Source organism: Canis lupus, chromosome 7, assembly GCF_011100685.1.
Source record: "Canis lupus familiaris isolate Mischka breed German Shepherd chromosome 7, alternate assembly UU_Cfam_GSD_1.0, whole genome shotgun sequence".
NCBI classification, from domain to species: Eukaryota; Metazoa; Chordata; class Mammalia; order Carnivora; family Canidae; genus Canis; species Canis lupus.
In genome coordinates this window covers 63,755,572-63,770,267 of record NC_049228.1, presented here as the reverse complement: position 1 = coordinate 63,770,267, position 14,696 = coordinate 63,755,572, and the positions used below count along the sequence as shown (strand labels likewise).

Below are 14,696 nucleotides of genomic sequence, written 5' to 3'. Positions count from 1 at the left end.
TGCATTTTTAGCTGTGAATGTCATAGGTGTTCGCCTGTCCCCCTCCTTTACCTCTGCTCCAATACAAGTCAGCCTTCTTTGGCAGCAAAGTTGCTTTTTGATTGCAGCTAGCTTAGGTTGGTATGGCTATAATTCTTGCCAACTGAGCTTGGGGAAGAGGAGTATAGGAACAGCCCCAGGCAGGAAGTCACAGACTCTCACCATTCCTACCCAAAACTCTATTAGTTTTTGTGTCTCGTAAATTTTTCTAAATTTACTTTCTGCCTTTGGTAGGTTTCTACATGTTGAAATAATTTTTCAGGACAATTTTGTCCAGTTTTTGCTTGTTTTCTGTGAGAAGGAATCACCTGATCTCTTCAAGTAGTTATTACTAGAAGATCAAATCTTTTTTAGAGAGTTACTTAGAGAGTAACATTCAATAAATATGTGAGGAGCATGGTTTATTGAAAGGCAGGATCTGTTTATCACTTCAGAAAGTGATAAACTCTGTATCTCAGAATGTCAGGTTATTTGGGGAGGTCCATAAATGTTTGTTGAATGAAAAGATGTTGTAAAGCACCGGCCAGGTTTCAGGTTTCTCTTTGCTTCTATAAGAGAGAGAAATTGGACAATACTAACCTAAAAATTCCTCTGAAGCTTTGTTTTGATAATAAATGTATTGATTTACTTGAGCCATTGTATTAGATTCTCCTAAGATAATAAAAATCCCTTTCTTATCTGCATCTTAAGAAGCCTTTTTCAGGGGTTCAAAAAGACTTGTTTTTCAACTAAGTAATATTTTAAAAAGCAAGCAGAATGACTACAGTGTAGATTCCCTGTCGTGGCATCCACCCCCTTCTAGTTCAGGTTTTTGCACAAGGTTGTTAGAAGGTCAGGTGATATTCAGAGAATGTGTCAAAGGATGGTGCTGTGTTTAATTATCAAGTGTTTCCACTTAGGGATTTAAAAACTCTAGCTCTCAAGAAAGCCATCTTGAGCCAGGTATTTCTGAACTATTTGGGACTTATATTCTTTTTAGACTGTTCATTTAACCTGAAACTACCCATTAGAAGTCTCAGATTGACAGTCTGGATCAGCCCACAAATGTATTTTATTTGGCCTAAACAGTGTTTTAACAGTATCTCTTGTCACAATTTTGTAAAAGATTTATTTATTTATTAGGGAGAGAGAGAGAGAGAGAGAGAGAGAGAGAGAATGAACAGAGAAGGAGAGGGAGAGGGAGAAGCTGACTTTCCGTTGAGCAGGGAGCCCCATATAGGGCTCGATCCGAGGACTCTGGGATCATGACCTGAAGGCAGACACTTAACTGACTGAGGCACCCAGACACCCCTTCCCTTGTCACAATTTAAAAATCAAAGATTTTAGGTAACAATACAGATTTCCTAATTTGAAAATCTCACAACCCAGCTTTGTTCCCTCAAGGCAACAATGAGTACCAGACCTTTCAGAAAGCACAGAAGCTTCTGACCTAGCCCAACCCAATTCCCTTTTCATATGGCCTCCTTGCCCTTGTAGACATTCTATTTCACAACTTCTGGGACTGTGGTTTCAAAGGCCAGACTGCTACCAGGGGGATGTGATGGTAACCAGTAGAGGGTTAAGATGCATGTATTTATCATATAACAACTCGGATTGGGTGGAAGGCATTTGAAGCCAGGGTAGAGAAGAATTTTACAGCCAAGATATATACATGATATAAATGACAACTGAATTGAAGTGATATAAATGTCATTCATTTATTCATTCACTCACTTATTCACAGAGTATTTATGGGCTGAATGGGTCTGGTTCACTAATGTCTCCATCCAAGACTAGACGTTCCTGATGCATAATAAGCATAATATTTTCCACACGTAATGAAATAAGTGTTCCATACATATTCTGTAAATAAATGAACAAGTGGATGAATTGTATTCATTTAATTCATTTCCCTAGAAAATGAGATAACGTATTTCCTCATTCTCTCCCCTTCTAGCAACCCTCAAAGTTCAATTTTAATTGATTTAAAAATGGTATCTATGGTACTAATAAAGACATTCATACCTTGTTAATGAAAAAATAAAGAAGACCCCTCTCCCCTGGAAATATTAGACATTTTACCTGTAATTGGGACTGAGCAGTATACTTCTCATAAAGTAGAAAATCCCAAATTGGTGGAATCAGGTAGCTTATGATTATAGAGAAGATTGGGCAGCCTTACAGTTTCTACATGTAACTGGGGAGAGTGGTATTAGAAACCAGAGTAGGCTCTTCCTTTGAGAAGCAGGTTAATCCTTCCATAACCAAGACAAGGGAGCAGAGAAAATACAAGCCAGTCTAAAACTAACACAAGTTCAGGTTTACAAGCCAAATTTATACGATCTGTAAATATCAACAGAAACACAGGTTTTAAATTTAAGAGCAGACTCTTTCCTCCACTTATACTTAAATATATTGTGGTCAGAAGCTGGTATTATAAGTCCACGCTCTGATAACTCTACTCCAGGAGGCAAGGCTCAGAGAGAGAGAGAGAGAGAGAGAGAGAGGATTGGGAGCACTTCAGAGAAAAGATCCAAGAGAAAAGTCTGGGACTCTGGTACCCAGCTCCCTGGCCCTAAGAGGGTCCATGGCAGATGTTTGGAATGAAGGAGCTTCATGGTCCCCCAGGGGCATCCTTATAAAATCAGCTCTGGTAAGTGATATTCTTGATACTTGATGTGTTGCCAGAAGTTAGAATGCTGCTTTTCTCTAAAATCTGCACATGCTGCTTAGAAGCCTGGGTTTCTATTTAGACTTACAGATATCCCAGCAATAATTTTCAGACATCACGTGACATTTATTATCAATCCAGGCATGTGTAGATATTTAGGCTTAGGGAGACAGTGGAGTATCGTAAAGAAAAAGCATCGCATCGGCAGTCAGGAGGCCTGAGCGCAATGGCTTTTTGATTCTGCGTGACTTCAGCAAATATGCTTAGCTTTGCTGCGGCACCGCCTGCACTTCTAGCAAGAACCCAGCCCCTCCCCCACCTCCTTCAGGCTGCTATCTCCATAAATCCCACAGGGAAATGATAGCCTATTTCAGAGCTGCAAGGCTCACAACCTCCCGGTCAGGATTTTAGACTCCAGTCCATGTAAGGGATTCTGGACTTTTTAACAGAACCAGAAATGTCCTCCAATCGAGAATAGGGTTATAGAATGAATGAATGAATGAATGAATGAATAAAAATAAATTAAAAATGGAGAGGCATCTGTAATCGCAATAAGAAAAGACCTGTGAAATGAATCAAAATGCATGAGTCCAAAATGAATAAAAATGCCGATTTTTGAATATCCGAGTTGCGCTACTTTTCTAATTGCTTCACTTGCAACAGAGAGAAATAAAATAGTGAGAGTGTGAAGTGTATAAAGGACTCTACCGCTCTCTCGGGGCTCAGAGACCCACAGATTGGAGAAAGGAAGCCAGTGCCTTTCTGACCACTGAATTCCTCACTCTTGCTGCGAGTTAGAAAGCTCCAAGGAGGACTTTAACGAAACGTCTCTACACTTGGGAAAAGAGACCCGAAACGGCTGGGGAGACAGCGCCACCTAGTGTCCGCCGAAAACCGCTTGCTGGCCAGCCCTTCGCCGTAGTTGGCCGCAGTAACTCCTATGAAGTAGGGCAAAGAAAATAAATCCATCAAAGCTGACTAACAGAGAGCAATGCCAGCTGAAAGCATTTTTGATTCTTGAGGCCTTCAAAAGCCAAGAAACGTAATCCTTGCCTTATGTTTCTTTCTTCGTGCCCAAAAGGCAGCCAAGCTGTCACTAAACCAAAGGAGGTGAAGCAGGTCACTAAGTTTATAATGTAGTTGGTAACTGGTTTTCATTTTTTCTCTGCATCCTGGCAGCAGGAGATAGGCAGCTTGTTATAACTTAGAGGGGGCTCCTGGAAAGCCTGCTTGCTGGGTGTATTTCTGTAGGCGTGGGCTCGCTGGGAATATTATTACCTCATGGAGTCACAGATTTAATAGCATTTCTTCCACTTCATTCAGCACAGCACTAAGTTAGTGACTCCGGCTTGAGCACATTACAGACGCACATTGTTCCCGATAGCATCACATCTTCATAGTCCCATGTGGGGCCCAAGCACCGCCTGCTTCGGCACACAGGCCGCACACTCTCTACTCTTACACTTCAGGCTTTCTGGCTGGGGTGTGCCCGGCCTCATTGGTTTCTCCTCCCTCTCCTCTCTGCCTTCCCCTCCCTCTTTCTCTCTCTTTGTTCTACTCCCTCTGCTCTATCATCCTCACGATCATTTTGGAGCACCCACCATGTTCCAGGCACCGTGACCTGCTTTGTCCTTTGAGATATGACTGTGTGTGTTTTGTGGGTTTTAGGAGACCATGGCTCTCAGGGAAGCACAACCAGGGGAGGGGAGTGGCTACTCTCTCCCACTCTTGCTTCCAGTCTTTGGAAGTTTCTACCACTAGCAAGGACACTCCTGACCACTTTCTCGCACTCCTCCCAGAAGAGGAGGGGAGTGCTTTCATCTGACTGAGGGTGGGGTGCAGGCAGAATGGGGCTTGTGCAGCCCCAAACCCACTATTTTTCCCCCCACGGGAGCCAGGCTGCCAGTGGGGAGCATGAATTCTGGTCTGTTTCTCATTCTGTGCATTTCATGGGCCTGAGCCTGTTCCTGTGCTGCCCACCCACGGGGTGAGCAAGTCTGTTCAGTCTTGGGGTTCAGCAGGAGGAAAACCGACTCACCCACAGATATGAACCGCAACCACTGCTCTCGACTCTTGTCAGTGATATAGGTGATGTTTTCATTTCCCTTCTCTCTTGGTTCAGGACTTTGATGTGTTCTTTATTGGGGCACCTAAAACTCCTAACCTTTAGGAAAGTATTTCATTACTATTTAAATATGGAGCAGATGGGATTGGGATTATTTTAAATCCAACCTCAGATGATTCAAGGTCAAATGAGGGCTTTTTATTTTTATTTTTTTTTAGTTCAAAACCAATTTACTCTGGTGTTAAGAATGTTCTGGACTAGTGATCAAAAGATACAGGCTTTATTTTGGGCTTGAAGTCTTCCAACTTTGCAACTTTGAGCAAGCCAATTCTCTTGGCTTTGGCTTCTCCATCCTAACTTCTGTGATTTCAAGGTCAAGGCACCATGATATGGAGGTGCTGTGAGGAGGGGATGCCCATCTCCATGCGGGGAAGAAGCCTTGCATCCACTTGAAATGAGCCACTGTCTGTTTCCCTCTCCCTTTTTGGGGAAGCCTGTGTTGCTTTCCAGAGCATTCTGAAAGCATTTCACAGCATTCATAGCGATATTTGCCTAACTACCCCCCTTTACCCCTTTCCCACCTTAGGAGCAAGGCTTCAACCTGTTTTATTTGTTGTTATACAACACATAAAGGAGTGTGGGCAGGGGACAGCTAGTAAGTTAAGAGTTTTTGCTTTTGAGCCCCAAACTGGGACTCATGCATTAAAAAATTATTTTCTTGGTTTTGTGAATTTGTTCTACCATTACTCACTCTGGATCACATTTAGTTATGCATTTATCAATGCGGCTTTATGGAGGAGAATGACCCAGTGTGGACGGTGGAGTAACTGTCAGTCGCTTAGAGGGAAGTCTAAGAGGAGAGCAGGACCATTGCCTCTGCTCTTAAAAGACAAGGAAAGGACTTGGGCAAAGGGATGGAATATGACCTTTCCTGGTCTTATCCCTGTAGCCTTGCTTTTGGCCCAGAACCTTAGTTTTAAGACATTTTAGCACCAATCTAAGTTGTCATTTCCCTTGGAATAATTACTTGCTTGTCCAGGCCCTGATACACCCCCATACCTTCATTCCAAGTTCACCTCTTTCTGCCATGGGAGAGTCAGGATGGGCTCTGCTGTGGATTTATAGGTTAGAGAAGAGTTGGCGGAGAACACGATTGATGAGATGCATGTTGCTATTAATGCCAACTCTAGACCCTTGATAAATATGAGTCTCCTTTGTTTCTTATCCTCTTTCCTTGGTGAACTCATCCCATGCTGATAATTCCAAAATTGATATCTCTAGCCAGGACCTCTCCTCCAAGTGCAGACTCATGTCTATCTGTCTGTCTAGCTAGCTATCTTAATAGTAAAAATGTCAATTATCTCTATATAAATCTCATGCCCCCTCATCAGCAGGAGGAAGTGCTTGGATGCCCAGCAGGTGTCCTGAGGTCAGCATCTCCCAGATTGAGCTCCTGCTGTTCTCCTTCTACATCTGCTCTGCTCTCAGCCCTTTCCTTGGCCTTTCCTCTCTCACTAAGTAGGCATCTTTCCATTCCCCGGGCCAAACCTGAGAATCATCTTTGATTCCTCCCTTGCTTGTATCCCTTGTCTGATCTGTCAGCCAATCCTGTCTTCTCTACCTTCAAATCCTAGCCATGTTTTGACCATTTTTGCCCCACTTTCACTGCTATAACCCTGCCCGCCCCCCCCCACCCCCGCTGCCCTCATCTCTTTCCTGGACTGTGGCAACAGCACCTTGTGGGGCTTTCTGCCTTCTTCTTATCCCTTTCAGTCTGTTATTAGCCCAGAGGCCCGCACGATCTTGTTGACATAGGTCAGTCCATGGCACTCTGCTCAAAACCTTCCAGCAGCCTCTTGGCTCTGCCTCTGTCCTCTCTGCTCTCATGGCCATTTTGTTCTGTTCCTGTCACATTGGTGACTTTGCTTTTCCTTGAACATGTAAGGCAGCTCCTCACATCAGGATGTGTGTACTCACCACGTCCCCTGTGTGGGACTCTCCCTCTGGAGTCTGGGTGACTCACCCTCATGCCCCTCTGGCTCTTCTAAAATTACCTCCATCCTCACCGACACCAGCCTCACCGTCACCTCCTTAGCGTTACTACTGTTTAATATTCTCTATATGCTCCTTGCTTCTACTGTCTCCTCCTCAAGAATGTAAGCTCCATTAGGGCAGGGATTTCATTGATTTTGTTCCCAGCTGTATCCCCTGTATCCCCAGCAATGAGACCTGAGTGCTCAATACATATTTGTTGAATAAACGAATGAGATGAGGAGCAGGAGGAGACGTAGCAGTCACCCCTCATGTGAGCATCGGGGACTTGAACAGACAAGGAACCATTTAAAACACAGGGCGTGGTGCACTTGGGTGACAGGAATGAACTCAAAACAGGGCTATGTTCTGATGCAAGAAATTTTATTGTTAGAGATTTATTTTTCTGTTTCAAGTTATTATTTACTTCACTTGATTGAACAGATATTTATTGAGTCACTGCTATGTCACTGTGCTGAGGGTACAAATATGGTCCATGTTCTCATGTGGAGTAGAACAGTTATGAGAAATTTACCCATAAGTAGATCATTTCAATACAGAGTGGTAAGTCAGTGCTGAAACATGCCATTTGGGGTCAACAAGTTAGGTCTCCTTAGTCATTTTCACCTGAGATTTTTTTTTTTTTTTTTTTTTTTACCAGTTTCTGTAGAAGTGTATGTTTTGGTGGACGGCGTTCCTGGAAGAGAGATCTTATACTTGCGAAGTGCATCCTAAGTAAGAGCCTTCAACAAAAGGTAATTGAGGGCAGTCAATGCTAAATAATATTTTGATGGCCTCTCCTCCTCTACTGAGAGCCAATTTACTCTCTACTTTAGATAAATCTTATGAATTCTCAGTGCCTTGTATTTCTCTCTGCAAAGGGAGTTTAATGAGATCTTTGTTCCATCAAAGGAATTGTGCACAGGAAGATTGGACAAGCCCCAGTCTTTACCTTGATCTATGCCCATAACCAATAGCCCATCCTAACAAACCCCTGCTCTATGATGGCACCACTTTGAGGTGTGATTGGCCATTCGTTGGTTCTGTGCTCCCCGAAAGCCTGGAATTGTGTTTTAATTGTTGGCTGTGTATATCCAGCTCAGGGACACTTCCTAAGCAAAACCAGAGTACTTCTGTAACCTGGGACTTTAAAAAAACAAGGACAATGGTTTGCTGAGAACTATGTATCCTCTATGGAATTGACTCTACTTTGCTAAAGATTTGCCTTGAGCTCAAAGGCTTAACTGGCTTTCAAGTGCCAGGGATAACTTTTCTGGAGAGTGATGCCGGAGCACACTCCCCGCACCCAGTCTGGATCAAGTGTACCTCTTCTGTGTGCCTACAGCACCCTGCTCTTCCTGCATTACAGCCTACCCGAGTTAGGCCAGGCTTCACACGTTGAGTGCAGGTCTCCAGAATGCCAAATCTGCCCGATATTTCTGACTCCAGCTGCAAGTTTGGGGGTCCCCAGAGGTGCCCTCACTTTAGACCAGCTGGGTACAAATATGGGCTGGGCATCCCCACAGCTCCCTCGGGCTTAATAATTCATTAGAAAGACTTGCAGATCTCACGGAAAGCACTATACTTAACCAGCCAAAAGAAGAGACACATAAGGAGAAGTCTGGGAGTGTTCTGTCTTCCTCAGGGATGTGTTATCTTCCTGGCACATCCATGTGTGACAATATGCCGAGTATTGCCAACCAGGGAAGCTTCCCAAGCTTCAGTGTCAGTTTTCATTGAAGCTTCATTACATAGGCATGCTTGATTGATCACTGGCACGTGGCTGAACTCAAGCTCCAGCCCCTATCCGTCCCCAGAGGTCAGGCTTATATCATGTGGCTCAAGCCCCAAGCCTCTAATCATGTGGCTGGTCTTTCTGGCATGGGTGATCCCCATTCTCAATCATCTGTCTGTGTCAACTATCCGGTGCAGTTGGAGGGTCTCAATAGGAAGAGCAAAGACATTCCAATCACTGGGAAATCCCAAAGGTTTACAGGTTACCTCTCAGAACCAGGGATGAAGGCCAGCCAAATTCTTTGTTACACGCAGTCTCCAGCCTGCATGTTTACCCATCTCTCTCATTAACTTCTTGAGGTCAGGGAATATGCTGCCTTGTTCATCATTTTCTTTGCAGTAAACGCAAAGTAGGTACTCAAAAAATACTGCACGAATGATCAACACACTGCAATTATTAGGCCAAGTTTATTCCAGCTTTAATTCTAAACCATCACCATTAGGGAGTTGTTAAAATCCTAAGGCACTGTAGCTAAGGCAGTTGTCTTGGTCTAGATTCTTCTTGTGCATTGCTTGGTTCCCTTCAGCCTATTGATTTTCTCTTGTGTCTCATGCCAGTCCACTCCTCACAACGTCCAAGACACTTCAAGTCAGAGTTTTGGCTCTCTTATGCTGAGATTGATATACTTAATGCAGTGTGGAAACTCACAAAGTCTCCATCTACTGTTTTTATTAGTTCTGGCTCCTAGCTACTGCATGGATCCTTGTAAATGCAGGAGTAATATCAAGTTTCTTTTCTTAAATGCTTTCTCTATGAAAAACTGCTTGCTTTACTTGCTTGAATCCTTTCTGCTGCTATGGTGGAGCTAGAATGGTCTGATGCATGGCAGAGAGGTTTTGACTGCTCTGACTTTCATCTATTCAAAGCTGCTTCCAGGTTATTCCATTGTGAAGTAGTCACTTTAAGTCCTCCCCTCTCTTTATGACTTAAAATACCTTTATTCTGTGATTACTTTTTATGTTGCATTATTAAATATCTCCCTGACTATCCAAGATACTCCTTCCCACAGGCTATGTTAGTCTAAGATTTTATTTCTAACCTTTTCCTGCCAGCCTCTGTGCGGAATATATGCTGAGGATAAGGGTAGAAGGTGTCAGGGGAACCAGACCTGGAGAAGGAGTGAATAGCAAACCCGCCCTCAGCAGGAATGGGTGATTCTCCTGCTCCAACAGCAGCCACTGGTGTGTTCCCAGTAAGAGTTTTGTCATGCCAACATCAAAGTGGCAGTAGCTCACCAGCTGCCAAGTGCATGGCCTTCTCTGGACTGTGGCTTTCTTATGATCTAGGAGACATTTGTGGAATGGGAGGCGGGTAGGGGCAGGTTTGTGGGGGTAAAGGAAAGGTGTTTCGTGAGGGTTGGCCTCATTTTAGTAGGATACAAAGCATCCCTACAAAGAGTTAAGATGGTTTAAAAATTGCTTAAATATTCCATATCCTTTCCAGAAATTTGAGAAAATAAAGGTAAGCAAAAGATGTTCTTACCCTGATAAAACACTACAAAATATATTATAAGGACATTGGTTTTATCCAAGGTCAGACATGTTCCAAGTCCACCTCTTGAAGGACCCTGTGATGTGAGAGCCCATGCTGATCCTTTTCACTTCTCTTTCTCTTCCTTTCCTCCTTTGATACAGAACAATAGGAAGACTGAGACAATGGGACAGGCTTGCAGTGGCTTTTATAGGGAGCGTGCTGTTGGCTTGCAGAGTGCCACCTGAAGGGATAGCCATTCTGGGAGAGGTGAGGCAAAGGGGAGCCCAGGTCCCATCCACATCCAACCCCTGACAGAAAGGCTCGCTCGCTATTGTGTGTATGGAGTAACAGTGACATCCTGTGGCCGGTCTGGTTGATCTAAGTGGCTCCTTTATAGATAAAGAGGACCATTTTGTCTGCACTGAAAGGTGAGCCCTTGGTTGGCTCCTTCTTCAGACAATACACAAAAGAGGGAAGGGCAGGATTCCTACCGCAGGCTTTTTGGCATCTCTACCTCGCAGCTGTCTCTGATTTAGCTGGGAGAGATTCTTGGGACAGAAATTATGTCCGTTTTTATGCTTGATCAATTTAAATGTTACCATTTGAGTGTTGAGTGAACCATAATAATAACCATGAGAACAGTGAGAAAATAGTGACAGGAGAGAGAAGCACTTCGCTTCTTTATAAGACATCCCAGAGGATTAATGCAGAATAATCTGTTACTTAAAAATGTCTAAATTGCTTGACATTTAGCTGCATTTTTTTTTTGAAGTTTTGGAAGCAATAACTTTATTTTGACCTTACTTAAGAGAGAAGAGGGCTGGGGAAGAAAACAACTCTGATCTTAAGTTATTGTAACATTCTTACGAAATCAGGGTATGTGGCCAAGTGCATAGCTCTGCTCGCAGGGGCCTGGGAGTCGTGTGGTTCCAAGTCTGGCATGTGTAACCTCCCATAATGTTAAATACAGGTAGACCCCAGCTGGCACCTGGCTTTGGGTGTGATCAAACAGCAAGTATGAAACCTCAGAGCTCTGGTGGTGGGTGTGAGCTGAAGGAATTCATTCTCCATGGGGATGCCCACCATCTTGTGGTTTCCATCCATCAGAAAGGGGCTGCCTCCCCTGAAACACCTCTTGACCTCTGCTCTTTCCTAGGTGTCTCCAGGGTCCCTGCTCAGGGAATAAGGCAAAGGAAGCGTGGAAGTTGAGAAAGGAAGTTATGCTCTTGAGTTACATGGACCTGGGTTCTAATCTCAGCCCACCACTCACTAGCTCTGTGACCTTGAGTAAATTCCTTAACTGTTTGCAGTCATGCTTTTCCCAACCATGGGAAGGGGTTAATAATAAGCATCCCCTGCCTGGGTTGTGGGGAAGTATGCAAGGCAGGGGGAGAGTGTGTGTATGCCCTGGGATCCACACCACACAGGGGAGCTGCCACTCTTATTGCTTCATGCACAGCTGCGGGCTCTGGCTTGAAGGCAACTTGGTAGGAGGGCTCCCTGTTCCCTCTTCTCTGACGTTGGCAGAAGATCTCTGTCCTTGTCTACTGCAGCAGGTTGGGTTGAGGGCAGGGAAAAGTGAGATATGAGGGGGAGTTGGGTGGGTGGGATGTGTCGTGTGTGTGGTCTATATGTATGTGTGTATGTAGTATGGTCTAGTGTGTGTATGGTTTGTATGTATGGTTTTTGTGTGTGGTGTGTTTGATGTATGTATGTATGTGGTGTGGTATATGTGTATGTGGTGGTGTGTGTGGCGTGTGTGGTATGTATATGTGGTGTGTGGCGTGTGTGGTGTGTGTATGTGGTATGATGTGTGGTGTGTGTGTAGTGTGTGTATGTGTATGGGTGGTGCGTATGTTTTGCTCATATGTGGTATGGTGTGTGTGTGATGTGTGGTGTATGATGTGTGGTGTGTATGTATATGGTGATGTGTATGTGGGGAGTATCTCCGTGGTGTGTGTGTGTGATGTGTGTGTACATGATGGCGTAATGTGGTCATGTGTGTATGGTTTGTATGTATGTAGGTATGTGTGTATGTGTGGTACGTGTGTGTATGTGATAGGTGTGTGGGGTATGTGCGTACGTGATGTGTGTGCATGTCAGATGTCTTTGTGTACGTGATGGTGTATGTATATGTGTGTGTGTGTGTGTGTGTGTGACACACGCCTTCCCTGCCCACTGTCCTCTGGTCAGCGCAGGCACTGGCCCGGGTAGAGTGAGATGTGGGGGAGGCTGCAGGTGGCTGCCACACTCTGGATGGGGACAGAAGAAACAAAAGGGAAGGAACAAGGGACAGGGAAGCCAAGAAAATGCCAATACAGGAAGGAGACGGAGAGGATTAGAAAAAAGTCGGAGTTCAGCACTGAGTATTCTCCTAGGCCATTTTAAAGTTCTCCAAAATCATGATAACTTAATTCCTGTGTCAATAAGGGTTTTGCTGACTTTCTGTCTAGTGGCAGAAAAAAGAGCAAGGCCAAGCTTCCTCCTAAAGGGCAAAAATCTCGTGTTTTAGTCCAGAGGTGACTTGACCGAGAACATGAAAGGATGGCTCGCAGCTATTCGGATCTGTGTCCGAGCTCGTCAGCCCATCGTGGGGACAGGAGTGATTCATTTGCCACCTCTCTACTTTCTGTCTCTTTCCTGTGTTTCTCCTCCTCCTCCTCTCGCTCCTTCTCCCTCTGTCTTTCTTTGCATCTCCCGACTTTGGGGGTGACTCTTGGCCCATGCAGATGCCGTTTCCTCACTTTGTCTCAAAAACCTTGTCGCCTTCCAATTTTCTCACAAATTTCTTTATGCCTTTGGGCAGCCACCCTGTTTCATTCCAGTTTCTACTTGTGCTAAGTGACAGATGGATTTCCCACGTCCTGGCTGGAAAAGAAAAGCAATTTGTTTGAAGATCGGTTCACTTAGGTGTCGATAATAATAAAGGGGAAATAATGTCACGGTGTCTAATTGAGACAGAGTATGAAATCACTACCCTCGTGATCACTGAGGGGGAAGCAAAGTTGAAGCCCTTAGAGGGTATTTATTTGAAAGGCGTCGTGGCTCGAAGATTTGACCATGGTGACGAAGAGGCAGGGAAATAAAGCAAACCAAGTTTTTCTTGCTTGGATGGAGGTTTATTATCCTGCTCGTGTGAAGTCTGGGCCAGCAGTGCCGACGGTTTTGACTACCCTTCCGTGTTCCTCTGCACTTGGGCAGGGAAGATATTGAGATGGGCCAGCTTGCTCACGTGACCTGGACAGGACAGAGACCTCTTTTGGGAAACAAGTGCTTGAAGTTTCTGATGGTGCAAATAACAAAGCTACTTACATTTCAAATTTATTTGTGAAAGCACGTTAAACCCAGTTTTAGACACGAATATTTACACTTTTGAGTATGTGGCCCAGAAGAGTGAAGGCGATTCCAGAAAGTGCTTCATGTAATCAGTTTATGCCCATATGGAAAGCTCCAGGGCAGCCCACAGATGATGCTAGCACAATCCAGTTGGCACCTTCCCCGGCTCCTCCCTCCCAGTCTCTCCTCCCCCTCCTCATCACCACACTACTGTTTCCCCAGTTTCATGAGAAGAAAGAAAGCTGAAGAGGAACTGGTGGCTGGACGGCCCTTATGACTTTGCCAATTTTCTCTTCTCGCTGCCTGTCTTCCTCCCCAAATATGGAGCTAAATTAGAAGGTATGTAAGTGTTTCCCTCTCATATGAGGCTGAAATACAGGGTTCTAACTTATCTCCTGGGTATCAGTAGGGATGTTTTTGGTCCTGAGGGACAGAAACTCCAATTTCTCATGGTTTCACCATCGAATGAACCTTTTTGGCTCCTGTATTTGTACAGTCTCTAAGTTAGGGTGCCTTCAGGTGTCTCCAATGGCCCAGTAGTATAAATCAGGACCCACGTCTTTCTTTCTTTCTGCTCCATCCACAAAATTATCTACTTCATTTTAAGACCAGCTCCTCTCATGGTCAAGAAACGGCTCCCAATGCCAGTGGAGTGGCTATATTCCTCCCTGTCCATAAAGAAAGAGCGGTGGGCCTAGGAAGAGACAAGACTGTGCATGGGTGTACACTCAAGTGAGGTTTTTCTTCTCTCTCTCTTTTTTATTTTGGGGGTGTGCATGTCAAGACCATGGAACTAAATCCCAGGCATCAACTAGATAAACTTAAGTTGTATACCTGTCCTGAAGTAATTGCTAAATTGCTACACATAGGGGATGACAGGTGCTAATTGTTTTATGCCGACAGGACCTACCCCTGGGCTGAGGGAGAATGTGGAAGGCAGAGAAGCTAAGATTACATGCTGTCATGTTGGAGGGGCTCTCCTTCATCCTATCTTTTCAGTTTTTATAAATTCAGTCTGTCTTCATCATTAAGTGTAAGAATCCATTTGTCTGGAAGGTACTATTAGGATTGGTATACATTGTCTTTATAAAATCAGCCACTGTATTATTGAATAGTTGAACTGGGTCCATAGACTCTCCATGTCCCATTGAGGGCAGTTCTGTGCCCGACGTTTCTGAAGTCCTTCTGTGGGCAGAGTAACTTTGTGGAGGGAATAAACATATGCTTCACTTGGTTTCTTAGCTATGGTACTTCTTCCTGGAACAGAATGGGCACCCTGGGAGTGAGACTATTTAGGGTCTGGCAGG

At 44.4% G+C, this 14,696-nt stretch overlaps 1 long non-coding RNA gene across 1 annotated transcript in view; it reads left to right on the top strand.

Moving 5' to 3' along the window:
• LOC111096911 overlaps positions 1-14,696 on the top strand; it is a 70,035-nt gene that overhangs the window by 52,659 nt on the left and 2,680 nt on the right. Inside the window, exons 2-3 of the long non-coding RNA XR_005361715.1 lie at positions 7,447-7,540; positions 13,612-13,728. This is a non-coding gene — a long non-coding RNA (uncharacterized LOC111096911). The remainder of the gene's footprint in view (positions 1-7,446; positions 7,541-13,611; positions 13,729-14,696) is intronic.